Here is a 22,799-nt window from a genome sequence, read left to right as displayed (position 1 = left end):
CAACTGAGTTACAGTGTCTAGAATTGCACACTTGACAGATAAAATGAAAACACACAGAGAAGTGTTTACTACAAAAGTCCAGAGAGGTGGCTACTATTTTGCAAAGAGACAGGACTATAATTGGGATGGGACACATGGAGAGGGTTCTGGGGTCCTTAGCAAATTGTTATCTCCTTATCTGGTTACAAAGATATTTACTCAATAATCTTTCCAGTTGTTTGGTTTGGTTTACTGTATCTATGTATTATCTTTCAATAGAAGAAATAAAAAGGCTTAAGATATACCTGTTATAATGAATTAACCCATTAAAACACATTCTTCCTAGTATTTTGGTTACCCAATTATCCCATTCTGCTCCCTGGTAAATATAGTTCACAAGATCACGTGCTGAGCTGCATGCTGCAGACCATATCCTGGCATCATATTACCTTGAGTAGGATTGCAAGATATTACACCAAAGTGTCACACTGAAACTACCTAATGACAAACTGAAAAGGAACCATAGTTTCCAAGTATTTTTTTCTTCACCTATTTGGAAACAAATATTTATCTTTTTTAAATAGCAACAGACCATCTATGTTACTTTTAGCTGCTTAATCCTTTTCTGTGAATTCTAAAAGAGAATTAAAACACCTTTTCAACTCTATCAGTGGTCTAATATTCATTGAAAGCTATGTTAGCCCACAAATAAATTTGAAAATTAGAAAATTGTCCAACCTCAAAAGCGAAGTAAACAAATCAAAGAGATACCAACATGGAATGTGCCTGATAAATCCTAACCTTTATTGAGAGCCCATAATGAAAACTGATTTTAGCTATAAGCTGCTTTAAACAGAAGCTACATCAAATGTAACTGTATGCCAGAATTCCTTTAAATTTATTCCTTTCTTTAAATATGTTTCACTGCAAACTATTCAACCATAAGGATGAATGCAAACTGAAAGTACTATTTTATAGTGATATATATCCATAAGAATATTCAGTGTAAAACGTGTAAGATATTCAATACTTTGATTATTTGGATAATAGTGAGCACACTTACAGCAGTAAATTTTAGGTCTATAGTGAACAATTCTTGTTATTTACTTTCTAAATATACAGATACTGGAAAAGAGTCCTTGCCCTAAGAAGTCTTGATAGTACTAAGTGAGGGGTGGGAGGACATGCTTCATAATTGAAATCGTCTTCTGTTCTTACATTACATTCACTTGTGCAATATACCAAATAGACATGTTAAATGTATTAAAAATGTCAACTAAATATGACAATAGACTGAATTATAAAGAATGAATTTTAAAACAATTCAAATTACAAAACCAAAGTGTGTATTTCTCACCCCAAACTATTTTTATGCTAAACTAGTAACTCATTTATAGCTAGTTATAAGGAGAAAAAAAGAGCTGTCAGTGTTTTGTAGCTGCCATTTCCTTAAGGGATTAAATATAGTGCAAAGAAGCTGGTTTGCTAAAATTTCTAATTTAAACACTTGAACAACCATATCGTTGTTAGCACAACTTTGCCTTTTACCATTTCCATCTTCAATGTTAATCACAATTCTGGGACCCTTATCAGTTAAACATGCCAAGTTCTATCAGTTTGTGAAGTAATTGAGGATGGCAGCAAGAAGATTTTCTCAGAAAGAGAGATGAATTGGAATTTTCTAAAATCTTATCAAATTTAACACGTATCTCAGCTGAAATATCTCAACGTACGCAGAAAAATGTAGACATGTATGATATTTAGATTTCATGAGATAATAGCATAAAAAAGCACTGTCCCAATATACACGCTCACGATCAAATCAATCAACAGCAACTAAAGAATATAATCTCTCCGTAGGAATTACAATAAAGTAAATCCTTAATTTTGACATTTTTGTGTTTACTAAGGATCAAAATGTCTTTGCATATTTTCAAAGAAAGGTAAACATTTATTTGTGCTTTACGTCTCTATATAGACATCTTCAAAAATATGCTAACACTGCATACCTTTTTTTCACTATATCTTATGATTTCATCATTCCTTAATGGGGTTTTTTGTTTTACCAATTTATGATGAAAATTTGTAGTTAAGGTTCCATGATCCAGTGTTCAGTTAGTGTCCAAATATACTGTATACCATGTCTGAGGTCCATTTGAAAGATGATGAAAACATTGCAGTAAGAATAGGGGAATTAGATTTCCCTGGGCGGTCTCCATATCTAAAATATCAGTTCAAATGAATGGGAGCAACAGCAAGCACTATAAATCCATTAGGAAAATGATGAGTTAAAGAAAAGTTTCAGTGAAGAAAAACGTACATACACCATCATTTCTACCAAGGTCAAAGATTCATTCAACCTTCAACTTTTACTTAAAATACCAATATTACAGTGAATTTTGGAAGACAGTTTCGTGTTTTGGAAAAACCTCAGATTGGCAAATAAAGGAAACAATAAACTAAAAAAATATATATCTAAATGTCCTGAAGCCTTGCTATTACATGACCTATTATAAGATGAATTTCTGTCTGAGACATTACTGTCTTAGACTTCCTCCAAGAGGATTCATTAGAGTAAGTAGCAAAAGAATGTAGTTGTAACATGTTTTAACCTATAACAGACTAACGTGTTGTTGAGCATGTTATATACTCCAGCGTCCTTTTTGAAAAAGAAAATATCAGATCAGGGAACGTTTTAAGGTTACAGTCAAAATAACTATTTATAAGAGTATCATATAAGATGTATGCGTTCATTTATTTATTCCTTATCCAATTTGTCACATGATACATTTTTAGTTGCTACACATACTTTGAAAAACATAAAAAATTCTAATGAGGATTCTTAATGAAGGCATATTTATTAACAAAATAAAATATAAAATAAAAAAGATCCATCTTTTGGCCAGGCATGGTGGCTCACGCCTGTAATCCCAGCACTTTGGGAGGCCGAGGCAGGCGGATCACGAGGTCAGGAGATCGAGACTATCCTGGCTAACACTGTGAAACCCCGTCTCTACTAAAAATACACAAAAGTAGGCCGGCGTGGTGGCGGGCGCCTGTAGTCCCAGCTGCTCAGGAGGCTGAGTGAGGAGAATGGCATGAACCCGGGAGGCGGAGCTGGCAGTGAGCCGAGATCGCGCCACTGCACTCCAGCCTGGGTGACAGAGCAAGACTCTGTCTCAGAAAAAAAAAAAAAAAAAAAAAAAAAATCCATGTTTTATAAGCACAGATCTAATTTTCTCTATTATGCTCAAATCTTCAATGAATGAAATGAATTCATCCTGTGTCATGTGAACTGTTATCCCAGCAATATTGAGAATTAGCAAAAAGTATTTATTGAAAATCCTAATAGTGAATACAGTACATATTAGTCCCTGGGGTAGTTATAGGAATAGAACACAAGAAACATTAAAACATCATATGTATAGCAAAAAAAATAAATAAATAAATAAAATAAGACAACAGATAACAGATAGACAAAAAAAAGACAAATACACATGTAGATTGTACAAAGTGGTCTACCTAAACCCACATATAAATCATTTAATAAGATAAAAATGTTATTTTTCAGGCTGGGTGCAGTGGCTCATGCCTGTAATCCCAGCACTTTGGGAGGCTGAGGTGGGCAGATCACCTGAGGTCAGAAGTTCGAGACCAGCCTGACCAACATGGTGAAACCCCATCTCTACTAAAAATACAAAAATTAGCTGGGTGTGGTGGCACACATCTTTATCCCAGCTACTCAGGAGGTTGAGGCAGGAGAATCGCTTGAACCCAGGAGGTGGAGGTTGCAGTGAGCTGAGATCATGCCACTGCACTCCAGCCTGGGTGACACAGCAAGACGCCGTCTTAAGAAAACAAACACACACACAAAAAAAAGAAAAGAAAATGTTCTTTTTCCATTCCTTTGTTTCAAAGTAGTGTTAACGATCATTAATTCTTTTCTGATGAAAAGTTCATAGATTCACACAATCCTGCCTAGTAGTGCCTGTTTGTCTTTTACTACATTGCCCTTAATTGTATAACTATTCGGCTCCTCATCATACTACAAGTGTGATTACTTTCAAATTTCTGACTCCATAAAAAAAGTTATTATTCTGCACCTGTTCTCTAGATTTTATAGTTTTTTCATTCTTCTGTAACAATCAAGTAAAATCTTATCTGTTTCATTTATTTGCAAGAGATGTCATGGCTTCATCACAGAAAAAAGTGTCGTATCATGACTTATTACACTTTCAGGATAAAATGCATAAATTGGTAGATTTTTTTTCATGTATTTCATACCTGAGACACTACCAGATGGTACTGTGCTAGTCTCAGGTTAATCATTATGTGAGAGAATTGGGCTCACAGCCAGACCCAACACACCATTGACAGAGAAAACAATGTAATGCTGAGCCATATGTAAAATCTCAAGTGGCACTTTTGTAGTTTAAACAGACATCTGCTTTCCACATGTCATGTTTATCTGATATGCACATATCAAATATTATATATATTATATAAGTATCAGCCTATATAGATGTCAGCTATTCCTATTTCTCACACACATAAATACATACATTAGAATTTTTAAAAATTTAGGCATTTTTCTGTGCTTTCCTTCTAGGTTTTTTCCCCTAAGACTTTCTTAAGGGTGACGTTATTTTACTTACCCAGGAAATTTCCCAGCTTAACAAAGTCATCATCTAGACACAGTGCATGGGTAAACTCCCTGCTTTTTCTGAGAGAGGATTCTTCTATTTGTTTTGGGAACAACTTCTGCAGAGATATCTTCTCATTTGAATTTTTTGTTTTAAGTACAAATGTTTCTATTTCAACAAGCAAAAAGAGAGCCTAGTTTTCTCCTAGCTTTCTTCTCTTCTCTTTGCTTTTACCTTTTTCTGTTTTTTTTGTTTTGTTTTGTTTTGCCAATATCCTCAATAGCATCTCTGATTATTTTTCTTGTATATGTAATCATTCCATTTACTGTAATTGTCTTCCAAGTTGCAAGAGATATGGGCCTCAGGGGTTTTGTTTTATACCTTGCTCTTCTTTACTACACTCTCATTTTTGTTTTGAGAGTCCCAGCTAAAGTGAGGTTCCAGTAATGGAGCAGCTAGCCACCCTGCCCTAATGGGAAATGAAGGGGAGCTGGACATGGGTGTTTACAAATTGCCTTTCATGGGATACTTCTTTTACCTGGTGGAAGGCCAGGTAATTTGCTTGTTTGTATAAATAAACAATAAATAACTTTTGTTGCATATTCGCTTGTTTGTATAAATAATAAAAAATAATTATTATGTATAAATAAATAAAATTTGCTTATTGTATAAGCAAATACCTAGTTGCCCAACTCTTAAATAGGGACCCCCACACAGAAAAGTTGGTTGCACTGGCCAGTGCTCTTGTGGGTCTTGTCTGACCTTTGTCTGACCATCACTCTGGTGCGGGAAGCCTGACCTTGGGTTTCCCCTCCCCTTATCCACATCCTGCGGAAAAACCTGGCCTGGGGCAGCCCTTAGTTCTTCCCATGAAAGGTGCAGATTCAACATACTACCACAATAGAAAACAAGTTAAAAGATTTTTACTTACAGACCCTGGGCAAGGAGGGTGCAATAAGTCAGGAGGATAGTCCTCTATTCCCAGTCACAGGAGCAGCAAGAGAGAATGAGAGAGAGAGAACGTGACAACTAGCAACTCGTATAAGTGAACGGGATGCGAGTCACTTTAAGTTGACGAACAAATGCCTGAAGGGTCCCTTTGAAGAAAGCAGAAGGAAAGCCTGGATCACAGTCTGCTAATCAGGAGAGATGCTTCTAATTTCGTATCTCTGGTCACTGGCTTCAGCCTTTTATATGTGATGTAGAACTGAAAATGTGTCAGGGGTGACTGAACCCCACTTCTGGTATGAGAAAGTTAGACTTGTATGGAAAACAGATGCCAAGGAAATATAGAATTGTAAGAATTCATTGCAATCTTCTAATCTCTCTTGAATTTTTGATCATCAACAATACAACTATGAGAACACTGTTAGTGTTTCAGATAATAACTTCCAGGCAGATTTTATACCTCATGGAAGACATTTAACAAGAAGGAAAGCATCACAAGAGAATTTTAGTTTCATTTTGACTAGTTTATTATGTAGAGTTCCTTTTCTTTGGAAAATATTACACAAAAGATTTGGTTAACTTGGCAAAACTTAAACCTCTCAAGTACAAATATTCTTAATTACCCTCTTCAGTTTCATAACTAGAACAAATCACAAAAACATATATTATTGGAGTTTTATAGAGAGCACAAAAATAATGATCAGTAATAAAGACTTAATATTTACATGATAATATAAGTATGACTTAAAAAGGTAATTAATCTTTAGGTAAGCACAATCTGTTCTAAAGACTTTAAGCTTATAAGGGCTGATTGCAAGAGCAAATAAGCTAGGCCTGTTTCTCGGGATCTCTGCTTTCATTAGCTTTTACTTTGGGTAGTTTAACTTAACAGGTGTTTTACTTGCAAATGTATACATTATGTGCATGTTATATAATATATTTGCATATACCAAGTCATATATATGTTTGTGTATGTATATATGCATGCATATTACAAAGTGTATATACATACTATTCCAGTCACTTAAAATTTTTATTTATGTGATTAGGAGAAAATACATCTCTATCTATCTATCTATCTATCTATCTATCTATCTATCTATCTATCTATCTACACAACACACACACACACACACACACACACACACACACCCCTAAGTAAATGCTTTATACATGTAGATGACTTTTATGGAGGTAAGTTTGAAAAGATTTTTATCATAGTAAAAACACTTAACATGAGATCTATCTTCTTAAGAAATTTGTAAGTAAACAATATACTACTACTATTAACTATAAGCCTACTAGACAGGACTTTAAAATTAATCTTACATGTACACTGTCGGAAAACTTTCATTTATCACAGGTAAGGTTTAACTTTATGCAGTTAGCTAATGAAGTTCTTTTCAGTAAGTAAAAAATTACATTAACTTCAAGATGTAAAATTGGAATAGTAAATCTTAAAATACAAAAAAAGTAGAAACTTGATGTTTACGATGGAATTGATCATCATTCACAGACTTCTTTTGCTCTTCCTTTTGCAAAATCTGAAAAGTATTTCCTAATTTCTTAGTTTCAAATTGAAGGAATAGCAGCAGAACTAAATATAAATAGCAATGAAGGCATACATTGCGTTTCCTCAAGAGGACGGCAAATCTCTCAAATGTAATATAAAAGTCTAACCACTTGGTCAGATCTATCTTTCTTTCTAAACCATTGTATAAGGCTACTACTACTAGGCCATTCAGTATATCATTTTTTAGGGGGGGTTAGTATTTATTCCCAGTATATCTAAATCTGATTGTTTCTGTCACAATAGTTTACTTCCTAAACCAATATTGAGTTGTATGTTTCCAGTATTATTATTTCTGGGGAAACACTCAAAATACAAATTGTTTAATTTTAACTATTGGAAAAAAGTGGTTATGTATGTGTTGATAAGTTTCAACATTAAATGATGGTAAAGAAAAATGACATATTCTCTTCTAAAAGTGTTTGAAGTAATGAAATTTGTGCTTGGAAATCATGTGAAAACAGTAGGCTCCAGGAAATAGTTCCCATTAAATGCTAAGTCAACTTTGTACTAGGAAGAAATAAGTGTTGGGCCTGTCTTCTTAGATTGCTAATAATAATGGCAACTATAGGAAGATACATGGAAATTAGTAGCAAGTCAGATTTCCCTGTTTTATTCTGTGGGTTTAGAATGGAGAAAAGATGGAAAGTTAAGGAAGAATATATTAAAAGATCAAACCACAGAAAAGAGGGAGCAAAAATGCAACCTCAAAATGGTTTAATGGACATGCCTGGATAAAGTCATCTAGATTCAAAGATTCTAGGGTTTTATTTTCAGTTTTTTTTTCAAATGCTATTACAATATTAATACCATAGATCTTAGGATCATAGAAACAAATAATTTTTATATCTTAGATGAGAAGTAAAATATTTTCTAGCAATTAAAATACAATTCTGAGAGGTCTCCAGGATTACTAAGTCAGTTACTGACAGCTTCCAGCGTTAGGCCAAGAATACAAATTTAGGGTCTTTTTCATTATGACAGAGTCTTTTCAAATAACTCAAGCTTATTTTAATAAAAAAATAAAATCTATATTTCATTCTATCTGTAATAGAGTAATTTCTAATGAAATAATAAATTTAGTTTTAGATATCCTCATTGTGCTGTTTGTATGCAGAAGTATTACAGGAATTTAGATTTATCATTTTAATTTCAGAAATGAGGTCTGACACAAAAGTCTTTAACACATACATAATACTGGAAACCACAGATGCTAATAAGGGATCCTGGAGACAGAGATAGTGAAAGGAGAGAGATTACAACAGAGCCCTAAAAAAACCCTCTTTATTATTGTCTTTTGCCTCTGAATCCATAGAACCTACATGAGTGATAAACCAATGGATAAAATAAGTATAATTTGTTGGAGGAGGAAGAAGCAGCAAATGAAGGTCAGTAAGAAGAGCAAGATGGTAAAAGAACACCAGAAGAACCCAGTGCCAAAGAATCCAAAGGAAGAAAAGATTACCAAGAGTGATCTAGCAGGATAAAATGCTACTGATATCAAACTTTGTGAACTTGAACAAATTGCATTGGATATATGGTCCTCTTGCATCCTAAGTAATGTAGGTTTGAGTAAAATGTAGGAGATAAAAACAAGATTATAGAAAGAAGTCTTAATCCTCCTTTGAAGGTATCCATAGTACAACAGAGGGGGGAGAAAGAAAACAGAAAAATAAATAAATAATCACAGTAGAATGAAATAATGCTACAACAGAAAAAACAAGAGTGCTGTGGAATCCCATATGTCATCCACATACATCAGCCACATATGGCTTTTTGGAGGAAGTAATCCCTGTGCCGGGTCTTAAGAACTAGAGAGGTAGATTACATAGAACAGGCACAGTTATGAATGAGCAATGAGGATTGTTACTAGTGCATTTATTTCAGTTAGAAGAGTTACACACACAGAAACAGAAATGAGAAGGTAGATTTAGTGAACTTGATCAAGTAGTTCTATAAGGTTCTAATTTGTATAATCAACCATAATGCCAGGAACTGCCTGGTTTCCTGTCTTTGCTCCTCACTAATTCAGTCTAGTCTAATATATTTAACTTAAAATAGAAATGCAGCTTTATTACTAAACTTTCTGAGCAGGAGTTAATTCTTTTAACAGATCCAAATTAATATTCCCTTTATATAGAAAGGAAATTATATTAAAGGAGTATCCATGTCTTTCCCAACATGTAAAAATAAGTGAAAAGGAAGACATGCCCTTTTCAGCTTCTTAATATGGAAACATATAAAGTCAAACAAAGATAATAGTCACAATGGTAGAAAAGAAATGCACACTAAAGTAACAGTTACACATTTTAGGAATAGTTTCCCTGCAAATTATAGTATTTTTATTCATCTACTAGAATTTCTGGTAAATTTTGTTCCCATCGGTTTATAGTAACTGGCTAAAAAAGAAAATTTGAGAATGACTCACAGTTATGAGAAAGAGAGCTATCTTGGTAATGGTAACATTATTATAGAATTCTGGGGATTTAACAGTAAAATGATCTTGCATTTATTTTGTGAGGAGATAGTCAATAAAACTCATATTAAATTTTAAGTTGTTAATGTGTACAGAAAAATGAACAAATACATCTCTAAAGGAAAATAACGCAAATGTAAGTGCTACTTGGGAATCTATTCAGCAAACACCATTGAAGAAGGGTACTTATAAAAATATGTAGCTTGCCCAAAATACGTATTATAAAGCTTGAAGTCTTGTGGATATATTCAAGTTTTTCTTCATATACTGAATTTGATACCAGAATTACTTATAACTAAGACTTTGAATATGGTATACTTTACATAAATTCAATAAGTATATCTAACTTTTCTGTCCATGCAATGTGCATTGTATAAGGAAGATAAAAGATAAACCAGAAATACATGTCCCTGAGCATCTCAGCACAGAAATGTAAAATTATACAACTCATGTTCTAATTCAGTCACAAATTACTACATTATTTTCCACTCATATCTGACAGTTATCAAAAATTCAATATTCTAGGACCAAACATTTATTTTAGAATACCTGATGCATATAGCACTTTATAAAGAAATTTCACGAAAGCCAAACTCTATCTCAAAAAAATTTGCATGTGACCAATGCAAGAGAACACTCATCTCTGATAGACATGGTTCCCGCAATTAATAGTTCTCAATTTTTGAAAGATAGATGAAAGCCTTAAAACTTAGAAATATTTGATGGGAATAAAAGAAATTAAACAGGAAGTTATATCATTATAAAAGCAAGAACAAAAATTACATTAGGGTGAATGGAAAGTATTATATTTAAATTTTTTTAAATGTTAAACATATAATTTTTAAAAGCCTTAAATTTTAGTTAACTATGAATAGCATAACTTGAATTCAAAAATCACTAAAAATGCCATACAGTCAGATTAATATTATGGCAGCAAAAGGAATTATGTACTTGAGATTTTGAAGGTAGAGAATTATACCATACAGTTGTCAGATCTCAAATGGAGTCTACTTCTAGGCAACAGATTTTTAAAATGACTGTAAGTAATATAAAAGTATTAATAATTGAATTCAATAATTTATTTGAGTGATCTGCTTTTCATTTGATTAGGTTCATTTGACTAGCTACAAAGATATATAAAACAGAATCTTCATCTGTAACTTTCAGTGTGTGATAATACAAGTCCATAGACAAATAACTCCTAAGCATGTGAGAAATGATATAGAGAATATATACACTGGAACTGAATGTAGTTGACATGGAAAAGCACACTGCACACGTTGTAACCGAAAGCCTTACTGTAACTGGACTCGTATGCTGGTAGCATTATGGGAGCAGGTAATGGGAACACATCATACCCCACTTAAAGAAATAAGTTTTGGCCGGGAGCGGTGGCTCCCAGCACCTTGGGAGGCCAAGACAGATGGATTATCTGAGGTCAGAATTTCGAGACCAGCCTCGCCAACATGGTGAAACCCCATCTCTACTAAAAATACAAAAATTAGCCAGGTGTGGTGGCGGGCACCTGTAGTCCCAGCTACTCAAGAGACTGAGGCAGGAGAATCGCTTGAACCCGGAAGGTGGAGGTTGCAGTGAGCCGAAATTGCACCACTGCACTCCAGCCTGGCGACAGAGCAAGACTCCATCTCAAAAAAAAAAAAAAAACAACCTTCACAGATAATTACATTGATGTTTACAGCAGACTGCATTATCTTTCTCAATTCAAACCACTTTTTTCCATCAAAATTAAAACCCTCTTGTTTAAAAAAATCAAAAGTGATTAGAAGTGTAGTCCTACAAATGCAAGCTTTGGCCTCAGTTTGGAACAGTTTATTCACAATAACTTCACTCAGTTAAGTGATTTATAATTTTGTGGGATCTTTCTATCTTGAAGCATACCACCCAACCATAAAAATTTTTTAAATCCTTATTGTCCAAATCTTGTCATGAAAAATATCACCCCAAATGTATTTCATAAAAAAATCTTGATTTAATATAACTGTACACATAGTATAAAGGTATTTAAAATAAAAAAGAAATGCAAAAAGATAAGTGATACGTGCACCGTATGAGAAGAGTAGAGAGAAATAGACTAGAGGCTAATCAGACAAACTACAGAAATTCTGTCTGCTTAGCTGGGTGTCCAGCGTAGTCCATCCTTACTCCTTTTGCATACCTCCTTATTTTAGAATTTTTGCCGATGGAAAAAATTGTGAATATTTAAATTATGAAACAGTCACAAACTTGATATTTGTCCTCAAATATTTGAAGATGTCCTTCTAAAAGGGGATGCAGGTATATTTTATGATAGCATATAGACCAAACTGGGATGAATATAGATAAATAGTTAGAGAGATAAAATGATAGATAGATCAATCTACATATCTATAGAGAGAATTTAGTAATAGATATCAGTTTTTTATAAGGTAGGACATAATAATGATTGCAAATATTATATATTGCAATATAAATAACATTTATTATAATGTATTATTGTATTTATCATAATATATTATAATGTATTATTGTAATTATATATAATTTTAATAATAATTGCTTATGTTATATAATAATTATTGCAAATGAAAAAGATTTCTCTCTTTTTTTCTCAGAACCAATGAACACCTTTTTCACTGGATGTATGCATTCTCAAGTGGTATGCTTATATTTCAGTGTTTAAAATAATTTTAAACATTGGCTTTAAAATATATTCTCACATAGAAAATCTATAATTCTTGAAACTGGATACAAGAAATAAAGCAATGAATTTATTTTTAAAATTTAGCAGCTCCTCACTATTTTTATGAATATATTCACAGTTATCTGTTGTTCTATTTAACTATAATGAAAGAGTAAAATTTTGCTAGTTCAGCTTGATCAGAATTTGTTTCAACTCAGTGAGGATGGTCTAAAAATTATGTACAACAGATGAAGAAAGGGTTTTTACAGAAAATTAATGAACTCACAAACTGCAAGGGAATTGCCGTAGCATTTGAGGAGCTTATTTCTCTCAAGGGTGCCATTGTAGCTGTTAGTACCATGGTCATAGAAAAAGTCCTTGACTCTGCCCATTAACCAGTTAAGAGGTCTTGAACAAGCTTCATAGTCTCTGTAGTGCTCAGTCCTTTCATCTGTGGCTGAAAGGATTTAATCCAGATGATCTCTAGAATTATTCCCATTTCTATGTTTTTATTATTTCAGCTACCGCATGGAACCATATCAAGAGGAGAATATTATTTATTGAGTTTGGTAACATTACCATAAATAATGACTTACGTTACAAGCATCTTCTCTGGCAGTAATTTTTTTCATATTATCAAAATAAATTAAATAAAAATACAACTTTAAGAATGATGTTTTTCTGTTTTATTTATAAGCCTTAGTGGATAAAAGCATGTTTCATGGCAAGAGATTATAAGTAATACTGCCATTTTTACAGAAACACAAATATATATATTTTTAGATATTTTCCACCCGATCTCAGCTATAAATGTTTTTTTCAGCGGCTTGGAATTAAATCTTTTGAAAAATAAATGTTGTAGACTATTTAATGCTTCCACAGTCGTAGGTGTTTATAACTTATGGGAAGTTAAAATGTTTTTATTTCATAGTCATGCTAAATCTTTATTGTGTTTTTGAAACACATTTTTCAAAACAAAATTTATGTTACTTATCATCCAGCCCAATTTTGGCATTTTTAAACCAGGGCCAAAAATATTTTTCATCCCTCCCATCCAAGAGGTGATAGCTGAAGTCACTGCTCTTAAAGCTCTGAGGCACCCAGTGAGAGTCCCCCTGATCTCAGGGACCTGTTACTTTGCCATGCTGGAGAGGTTACCTGCAGAGATTCTTCTTGATGAGTCAAGGTGAGGCTGGCCTTCCAGCCATTCCCAATGAAGCATCATGTGACTGAAATAGTTTTGGGCTTTTCATTCCAACCCATCTGTCAGCCGAATACCCTTGAATGATCAGTCAACACTACATGAAAGAGAGCAATTAACCGTTTGGATGCTGCTGAATTATTGATTCACAATATTATAAGATAAAATAAATTCATTGTTGTTTTAGGCAGTTCAGTTTTGGGTAGGTTTTTAAAAAATGCACGAATAGATAAACATAATTTAGTACCTTGTAGTGAGGTGCTACCATTAAAAAATCTAAACTGTGTGGCTTTGTTTGGGAACAGGGCAGTGTGTAAAAATCTGATAAAGACTGAAGTGACTAGTACAAAAAGATTAAAGGAGACTGAAAAGAAAAGAAAATACTGGGAGCTGGCATGAAGTTCATAATACTGCCACCTGAAGTAACCTGAAAAATATAAAATGTACTTAATGAACTTGATAATCTAGTTAAGATGATTTCTGGGCATAGTGTTGAAGATACCACCTGGTTTCTTCCAGCTGTCTATGACAAAATAAGAAAAAATAGAAATGAACTAAGTAATCAACTGTTTGATTCTAGTACAATATGGAGTTAATGTAAGGGGCTTAAGAGAATCTTTCCAACCAAGGAGTCGCTCTCAAATAAGAGATGGCCCCAGGGTAAAGATCAAATAACTATAGGGCACTGCCAGTGGAGCACAGCCTTAATGAATCCAGGCTGTGGCTGTGAGATCCTTTGTTATGACTTCTGAAGGATCTAATGCTGTATCTCATATACACTGGCAGTTACCAAAAGAAAAAGAGGCCTCTAAGAGCATGTCACTTGGATGCTTTAGGGTGGACAATAGATCTTTAGATTCTTCAGTACATAAACAACAATCTCATAGGGAAACCAAGACAAAGAAGGGTGTATCTCAAAAAGATTCCTGAGTGTGTGTGTGTGTGTGTTTTTTTTTTTTTTTTTTTTTTGGTCAATTGACTAGATTGGGAATTAACATGCAAAAACCTCATGAGGATTTTTTTTTTAAATTATAGTAACATAAACTGAAAGAGACAGAGTAAACAATATTTAAGGAGGCCATTAGATATCCCAATATCTATAGGCAGTAAGTAATCTAAGAAAACTAGTCATTAAGGGAAATGTTTTAGTGAAAAAGGCTATATTATGTGGAAAAGGAAGTTTTCAGAGGGCAAGAAAAAAGCCAAGAGTTATACATAGGAATCGGGAATGAGTCCCAATCAAGGCGATGTAAGCATGTGCCAGGGTGTATTTAAGAATTGCCATGGGGGCCGGGCACGGTGGCTTACGCCTGTAATCCTGGCACTTTGCCAGTCTGAGGTGGGTGGATCACCTTAGGTCAGGAGTTCGAGACCAGCTTGACCAACATGGTGAAACCACGTCTCTACTAAAAATACAAAAACTAGCTGGGTGTGGTGCCAGGAGCCTGTAATCCCAGCTATTTGGGACGGTGAGGCAGGAGAACCGCTTGAACCCGGGAGGTGGAGGTTGCAGGAAGCTGAGATAGCGAGGAGCCTGTAATCCCGGCTATTTGGGACGCTGAGGCAGGAGAATCGCTTGAACCCGGGAGGTGGAGGTTGCAGGGAGCTGAGATAGTGCCATTGCACTCCAGCCTGATCAACAGAGCAAGACTCCATCTCAAAAAAAAAAAAAAAGTTGCCCTGGGAAAGTGATGGCTGCGTGCTTTCCATTTTTCTCCTTATGGAACAAGAGTGTTTACTGTAGTTATCCTCTGCTTTTCTCATCTTTGGGCATGTTGGTGGAAAGATTTGTCTCTTTAGTTCACCGGTCTTCAGACTAAAAGTAACTTTATACTCGAGGAAAAGAATCCAAGGTACTTCTTATGAAGCTAGACCTGATTTTGCTGATGAGATGCTGGACTTTGAATCTAAGCCTCATATCATAATAGAGAGACTTTTTACGTTTCTTGCACAATAAAGGAATATCAATAATTTTGTGGCCATGTCAATAAACTCTAGTGGTTTTTCAGCATGGTAGTGAATTATTTGAAACTTCTTTTGTGGACATTCATGTCTATACCCTCTGCACTTGAATATGTGCATGGCTGCGACTGCTTAAACAAAATAGAGTATGGAGTAAGTGATGCTAGGTTGTAAAAGGTCACACAACGAGAACAGCACCCAAGGGGATGGTGTTAAACCATTAGAAATTGCCCTCATGATCCAATCACCTCCCATCAGGCCCCACCTCCAACACTGAGTATTAAAACTGAACATGAAATTTGAGTGGAACACAGATCCAAACCATATCAACTTATGAAAGTTAACAAGGTTTTTGTTCTTTCTTCTGTTTATTTCCATTTATTTCCTTTTCTTCTACTAGGTAGCTAACAGTTTTAGATTCTGCTCACATATGAAGATAATAAACGTAATTCTAATTCTTAGTGGACTTTGAAATAAAAATGTGTTATTTCTGTGATGGAGATTTAAAGCCCTACATTTTATCTGCCCTCATTTAGTCTCATTCCATATAGTTATAATGAGAAAAAATTTCACACTATCTTCCCCACTAGGGTAAATCCAGTTCCAGGATCAAGACAGATTCTAGCCATATAGAATTTTAAAGCTCCAGTTCAGCAAATCAGCATTTCCACACTGAGGTAAATTTTTGCCAATTCAGTTTTTCCCTCGTAGTCATATCCTCCTTCCTGATTTTGTTTATTGAGATAAAGACATTCACCTTGTTCACTGAAACAATTACTCTTGGCACCTTGACCCAACATGTAAGTTTATGTGACTACTTTGTGGCTGCCGTACTAAAGGGGCCAAATCCAGGTATTTTGTTGTCAGCCCCAGCTGGACTCAATCTTTTGTATATACCTAATGAGTTGCCAGATGTGTGAGTATGCCATTTCCACCCTTCAGTCCAGACTATGTAACAGCTGAATTTTATCAAGTGACCCATTATACTACATGGAACAGTAAAATTATCTATCTGAGCTATGCTGGATAATAGGTAACTTTTGCTGATCCCATTCTTTTCTCGTAGTCATATTCTCCTTCCTGATTTCGTTTATTGAGATAAAGCCATGCTATATTCTACATAAAACAACTCTCTCTCTCTCTCTCGTTGAATCTCATGCCTAGGTCTTGGTTTGGATTTCCTGCACATTTCTCCCATCCTTTCAGCATTTTAGTACCATCATCTTAGGGAGTCTCTATTCCAATCTGTCTTGAAGTCAGAATTATGATACTTTTCTCCAATTTCCTTGGCACTCTTGTAATCCTCTCTAGAATCTCTGCTTTGGTACTTACTTTTAAGTTACTTGGCACATAACACTTACACTCTTGCTGGATTTCCCTGACACTACTATGATGCCTACCTATCTGTCTGCCTGGCTTGATCCATTACTGTCCAGTATTCATGCTTGTATTCTCTAGATAAAATGCTTTGACTCTGTAACCAGATTTTCATCATTTGATTCTTGTTCAATTTCCAAGAGCTGATTTTATCTCAGTGTTGATTTTTAGTCTCCCACATCTATCCAACTTAAACTCTTTCTCCACTTACAAGTCTTAGATTGGCTAGAGAGCAACTGCTGTATGATAGCTAATAGAGAGGCAATTATGTCACTCCAATAAAGAAAAAATGCATTGTAAATCAGTTGTACTGATACAATTTTAAGAAAAATTTACCTGTATTCATACGTTGAACAAAAGTTGTGCTGTGCTTTCTACTTAGTCTCTAATTAGAATATTATCTGAAGGCTATAAATTTAGATATACAACCTCAATATTTTTCATATGTACATATTTACAAAGACTCTCACTTTTGATTCATTACTACTTAGGTGAAAGAAGTAGTTTTTATACTTGCTTCTAAATAACATTCTTCTTATAGTATGAAAGTATGACATCCCATTTATATTTAAAGTCAAAGCTTTTCTCTGTGATACAATGAAATAAAATATATTGTCACTATGTGTATGATTGTTTTCCCCCTGGAGAAAAAATGCTTATAATTCTCATCTGGATTCCTGACCTAGGACTTAACATCACTTAAAAAAATGCGTGCCAGCTATTATAGCCATTTATGTCATTAAAAATTGTCACAAATTTAAAAAATGTTCTTTGTTATATTGTATATGGACAATATATGTGTCTGGATCAAATCAGCAGACAGAGCCACATAGTCATTTAAATAAAGTTTTTTTATATAAAAAATTACTAAGCTATGGTAGAATTTTACCATAAAGAGGAAAAGATGACTCAAGTATACCCCAGAATGTTGTTCTACCTTTTCCTAGGGCTAAGAAAAAGTACCTAAGGAAGCATATATTTAGCAGGGCCTCCCACAGCCCCCAGCACCTTGCCAAGATAAGGTTAAGACCTAGTTGGCCAGTGAAGAAATTCATTAGGTTGTGTGGGACAAAGCTTGCCTACAGTTTTCAAGCAAGCAGGGGAAAAAAGTCCTCTGGGCTGGGGCTGCATTATCACCAACATGTGCTCTGGGTGCACAAAAGAGCCAGTTCAATACCAGATGTCCCCATGATGGCATGACTCAATGGCTATAAATAATGGGCTTAGCCCAGAAGATTTCTGATAGCTGATGCTTCTTTGGTCTTTACCATTATATTTTGCCCCCCAAATACACGAATACATGCTAACCTTTTGTTGGTAAAAGAAATTGATGAGACCATTTATAATATTCCAATACATATCTCCTAAATGTTTTCTTTTTCATTTTTCTTGGAAGGCATGACACATTTTTTGTTCTAAGGACTTCAGGGGTTAAAATTTCACAGTGGCACAGGCCAGAAGAGTATTTACCACTACAATGAATGAAAACTCCTTTGACCTTCTTATATTAATATCAATACAAAAGCTAATTTAACGTAGTTTTTGTCTCGCCAAAAATTAAGGAGTTATTTATAATAGGGATCATTAACATAATTACATTTTAAAATCAAAGCTGTGTTTCTAAAAGATTTCTTCTCCCAAGAGCAAATGAAACTCATCCTAGAATAAGATTTGTGTTCCTCATTTTCATATAAAATAACTGTTTTTGTTCTAGAAGGTTAGTCACATTGTTAGCCTAGTTTGCTGGTTTTAGGTGTGAGGTGTGGAGAAAAAAATTTGAATTGTGCAATTGAATTTTAGATTCATCTATTTATTCATCCACTTACTCTTTAAACAATATTTACTGAATATAAGACATTGTGCTACATAATGAAGATATAGCAATGAGCAAGGCAGATTCAGCCCCTGCCCTCATAGTACTTACATTCTAGCCCAGAAAAGACACACATTAGATAAATGAATGGCAACTGAGTTATTGGAATTTCTGGTAGGCACTTTGAAAAAGCATACAGAGTAGTCTGAGAGACAAGAGATGGTCTAATCTCTGTTGCATGTTAGGCAAGTCTGGCCTGGGAAAATTACAGGTGACTTCAGGTCTAAATAATGACTAGAAATTAATCAAGGTAGGCATACTGCAGTTAGGTGAGTTTGGAGGGAGAAGCCCTTGAGGCCTGGAATAACCTGGAGTGCTAGAGAACTTAAAAGAAAAACAATGTTCTCAGGAGAACATGCTGTGAGAAGAAGCTGCTGAGGAGCCAGGGGCTTCATCATGCATCATTTCAGATTATTTGGGAAGTTATTTCATGAAATAAACCTATGAACCTCAATTCTCTCTTCTGTAAATGAAGAAAATAATGCCTCTGTTTCAGAAATGTCATAAATATTGAATAACAATGTTTATCAAATCTTTGGCACAGTCTTGCCATACTAAACCCTCTGTAAAGTATTTCCAACAGCAGAAAAAAATGCAGTTTATTATTATTTTTCTAACCTATAGTTTTTGCATAATTGCAACTCTAAACATAAATCATCAAGGATGTGTTATTATTTATATATTTAGAAATGATGAAGTATTAGAGAGGTGAGGAAGGCACCTCTTAAAATATGAATAAGTGGCTTTATTTTTAAATATTAGGATACTAGGATGTATATATTTTAGAAACTAGATGTGTAAGTATTTCAGTAAATTTAGATTCTAATTTGAAGAATTCAATTTTAGGCATCTTATTAATATATTCTTATGTTTTTCTTGGAAACATGGAAAACAGGATTAGCCATGTGGCATTTGTTTTAACTTTTCTCCTTGGGTGAGAGCAAAATTACTTATCTTTTAAGATGCTTTCCAATATTCAATTAAATAACCTTTCAGGTACAAGAAACAGCAGTCCTCCTTCTTGTAGCATTTTTAAAAGAACACTGGGCCTGGTTGTCAAGGATAGCTTGACCTCATTTTAAAGGTGAGGTAGAAAACCATGGGAAGGTGTCATGGTGTTCAGTAGTTCCTCAATAAGCATTGCATTATCGAAGTGTTGTCAGATTCAAATTCGAAGTGGCTGTATTCTTCTCTTTTACATGTTTTTGATAAAAGTTAGAAAAATCCTTTTAAACAACAATTCTTTTACTTTTGTATTTGTATTTTTTCTTCAAGAAGCATTTAAATGGCATGTTAATGAGCATTCCCTTTCTCCCATTTGGATTCCTTCCTCTACGGTATTCTTTTCAGTTGTGTTTCACACAACAAACCGACAGTTTTGGACTTGTTAAAAGGAAACATTGTCTGTTTTTCTCTGATGAAAATAACTCCACCAATGTTCCATCGACCTTTCGGATTTTTCCTCTTTACCTCTGCTGCTTTATGGTTGCAATATGCACCCTCTCTCCCGAATAACCTATAAGAAAATACATGTATGACAATAAAGAAACAAAAGCATAAAAAGCAGGTGCTGTGATTCTGGCCTGTGCTACCATGAAATGCTAACCCCTGGTGTTCTTGGAACCAAAAAAAAAAAAAAAAAAGATATCACACCTTCCAAGAAAAATTAAAAAGGAAAACATTTCAGAAATATGCATTGGAATATTAAGAATGGTCTCATTAATTTCTTTGAGGATACCAGCAAAAGGTTAGCATATGTGTATATTTTGGGGGCAAAATCTGGTTATGAACAAGACCAAATAGCCAAATATCAGAAATTATTTGACTAAATCTCTCTTTTATAGGTGTTGAGTGATATGTACAACAGCACACTTGGTGGTAGAGCTGGAAAAATGCCTAGCCTCTGACACCATGGAGTAATCTTTCCCTGAGCAGGCCATGGTTGCCTCATTTAAGAAAACAACTACACTGTTTGCCTTTTAGACTTTGTTGTTGTTGTTGTTAATTTTGTCTTTATTATTATAGTGGTGCCCTCTATAGTAGTATTGTAGTTAAGGGAAAATGAGTGAATTTTGAAGGAAACACTAAATTACAATCAATTCATGAAGACTGTCTTTTCCTATGTGAATATTATGAGATGCTATGGGAATGATTGTATGGACAAATAAAAGTTAACATGGGGGCTTAATTTTCCCAGTTGAAAATAAAGGAAGAGAATTTCCTTCCCAGTTTCTTAGAGCATTTAAGTTAGAAAACTGGTAACTGTATATACGTTCTCCTTCCTCAAATGTATATAAATCCTTTCAAAAACTAGATAGGACTTTGTCAGCTTTAAAACCTAGGAATGCTGTTCTTAAGGATTTGAGAGTCACCCATTTGAAATGTAAGCATCAGAGTAGATACACCCATATATCCCAGTTACTGGGGGAGGGTAGGAGCATAACTTTAGTGGATACCTTGATCCTGATAGTGGTAGGAGGCAGACAAATGCCTAGGCAGATAGGGGCAGGTCCCTAGTAAAACCCCACCTTCAAACCAAAGGCAGTTTAAAGACTGAAGGCCAAGCTACAAGTCTCAGATAAATCCACGGACCAGATTGAGAACCTCTCTTTCCATTTGGCATGCTATCCTATGATTGATCCTCATCCTCCACCTATTTTACATATACCTACCCTCCACAATTGGCTTTTTACACTGTCATGCTGACCTTTGAGTGGTGCCTTTGTTTTAGCCTTTTTTGCACACTCACAAAGCAATTAGCACACACTCCCCATTCCGAGCTCATAAAATCCCCTGACCCAGCCACACTGGAAGAGAGACCACTGGACTTTGGGTGAGGGACCACCCTCGCATTCTCTCTCCACTGAGAGCTGTTTTGTCGCTCAATAAAATTCTTCTCCACCCTCCTCACCCTTCGATTGTCAGTGTAACCTCATTCTTCTTGGATGCAGGATAAGAACTCGGGACCTACCGAACATGGGTACAAAGAAGGCTGTAACACTGTGCCTCCTCTGACCACCACTGTCAGAGGGAATCTGCCCCACACAATGGGAAGCAGCAGGGCCAAGCCAGCCCTGGAGCCACAGGCCATAGCAGAGCAAGGGGATGACAGAGATGTTAATGTGCTGCCATCTGTCAGGCTGCAGAGGGAGGGAATAAAAGAGCTAATTAGCACTCTGTAACACCCACTCTGGGGCTTCAGGGTCATGGGCACTCCTGCCTGGGAGCCACTACATTCCCCTCATCTGGACGCCAGAGTCCACTGTGGCAGTTGTTTGTGACATGCCTGGTCTACCCACAAGTGCTGTGTGGAGCTTGCTCTTGTGCTGGTGCTTGGAACAGCTGGCCAGACCCCACACTTGCTCACTTACACACCCCCTCCAGCCAGGGGCAGAGTGTGTAGTCACAGCAGCCAAGAGATCCATGCTGGAGTACAAGCCAGGTGCAGCCCAGCAGCTGAGTAGACAGGTCATCTCCTGCGGTGAACTCAAGCCCAAGCAAGGCACAGGCAGGGGTGTCACCAGCCAGAGGTCTTGGCTGGCAAAGTGACCAAGAAAAATCCTGTGTCACTAAAATTTGCAAAATTATTTCCTATCATAAAGATATGAGAAGTTCATTTTTCCTCTGGATAAAACTAGTTAATACAGATGGCCACTCCAATTACTGGGTAAAGTTACAATGTACTATGTGTGACAAATAGTGCTATCAAGTTTCTTACTTGAGGACTAGTTATTTTCTTACCTGAGGGTGAGTGCAGAAGTTTATGTTGAAGACGTGTATGCAGTTAGTTGTATATGCTTCACTGTATAAATGAGTGAGCATTCCTTCTGCTCTTGAAATCTCTTAGTGCAGCAGTACCTAACCTTTTTGGTACCAGGGACCAGTTTCATGGAAGACAATATTTCCATGGATGGGGGTCAGAGGGGGGTTTCAGGATAAAACTATTCCACCTCAGATTATCAGATTATCCACCTCAGAGAATCAGGTTAGATTCTCAAAAGTCACACACAACCTAAACCCCTCACATGCACAGTTCACAATAGAGTACAGTGAGAATCTAATGCTTCTGCTGATCTGGCAGGAGGCAGAG

Source organism: Gorilla gorilla, chromosome 14, assembly GCF_029281585.2.
Source record: "Gorilla gorilla gorilla isolate KB3781 chromosome 14, NHGRI_mGorGor1-v2.1_pri, whole genome shotgun sequence".
Classification (NCBI taxonomy): domain Eukaryota; kingdom Metazoa; phylum Chordata; class Mammalia; order Primates; family Hominidae; genus Gorilla; species Gorilla gorilla.
The sequence above is the reverse complement of the archived record's forward strand: the minus strand, read 5'-3'. Positions refer to the sequence as shown.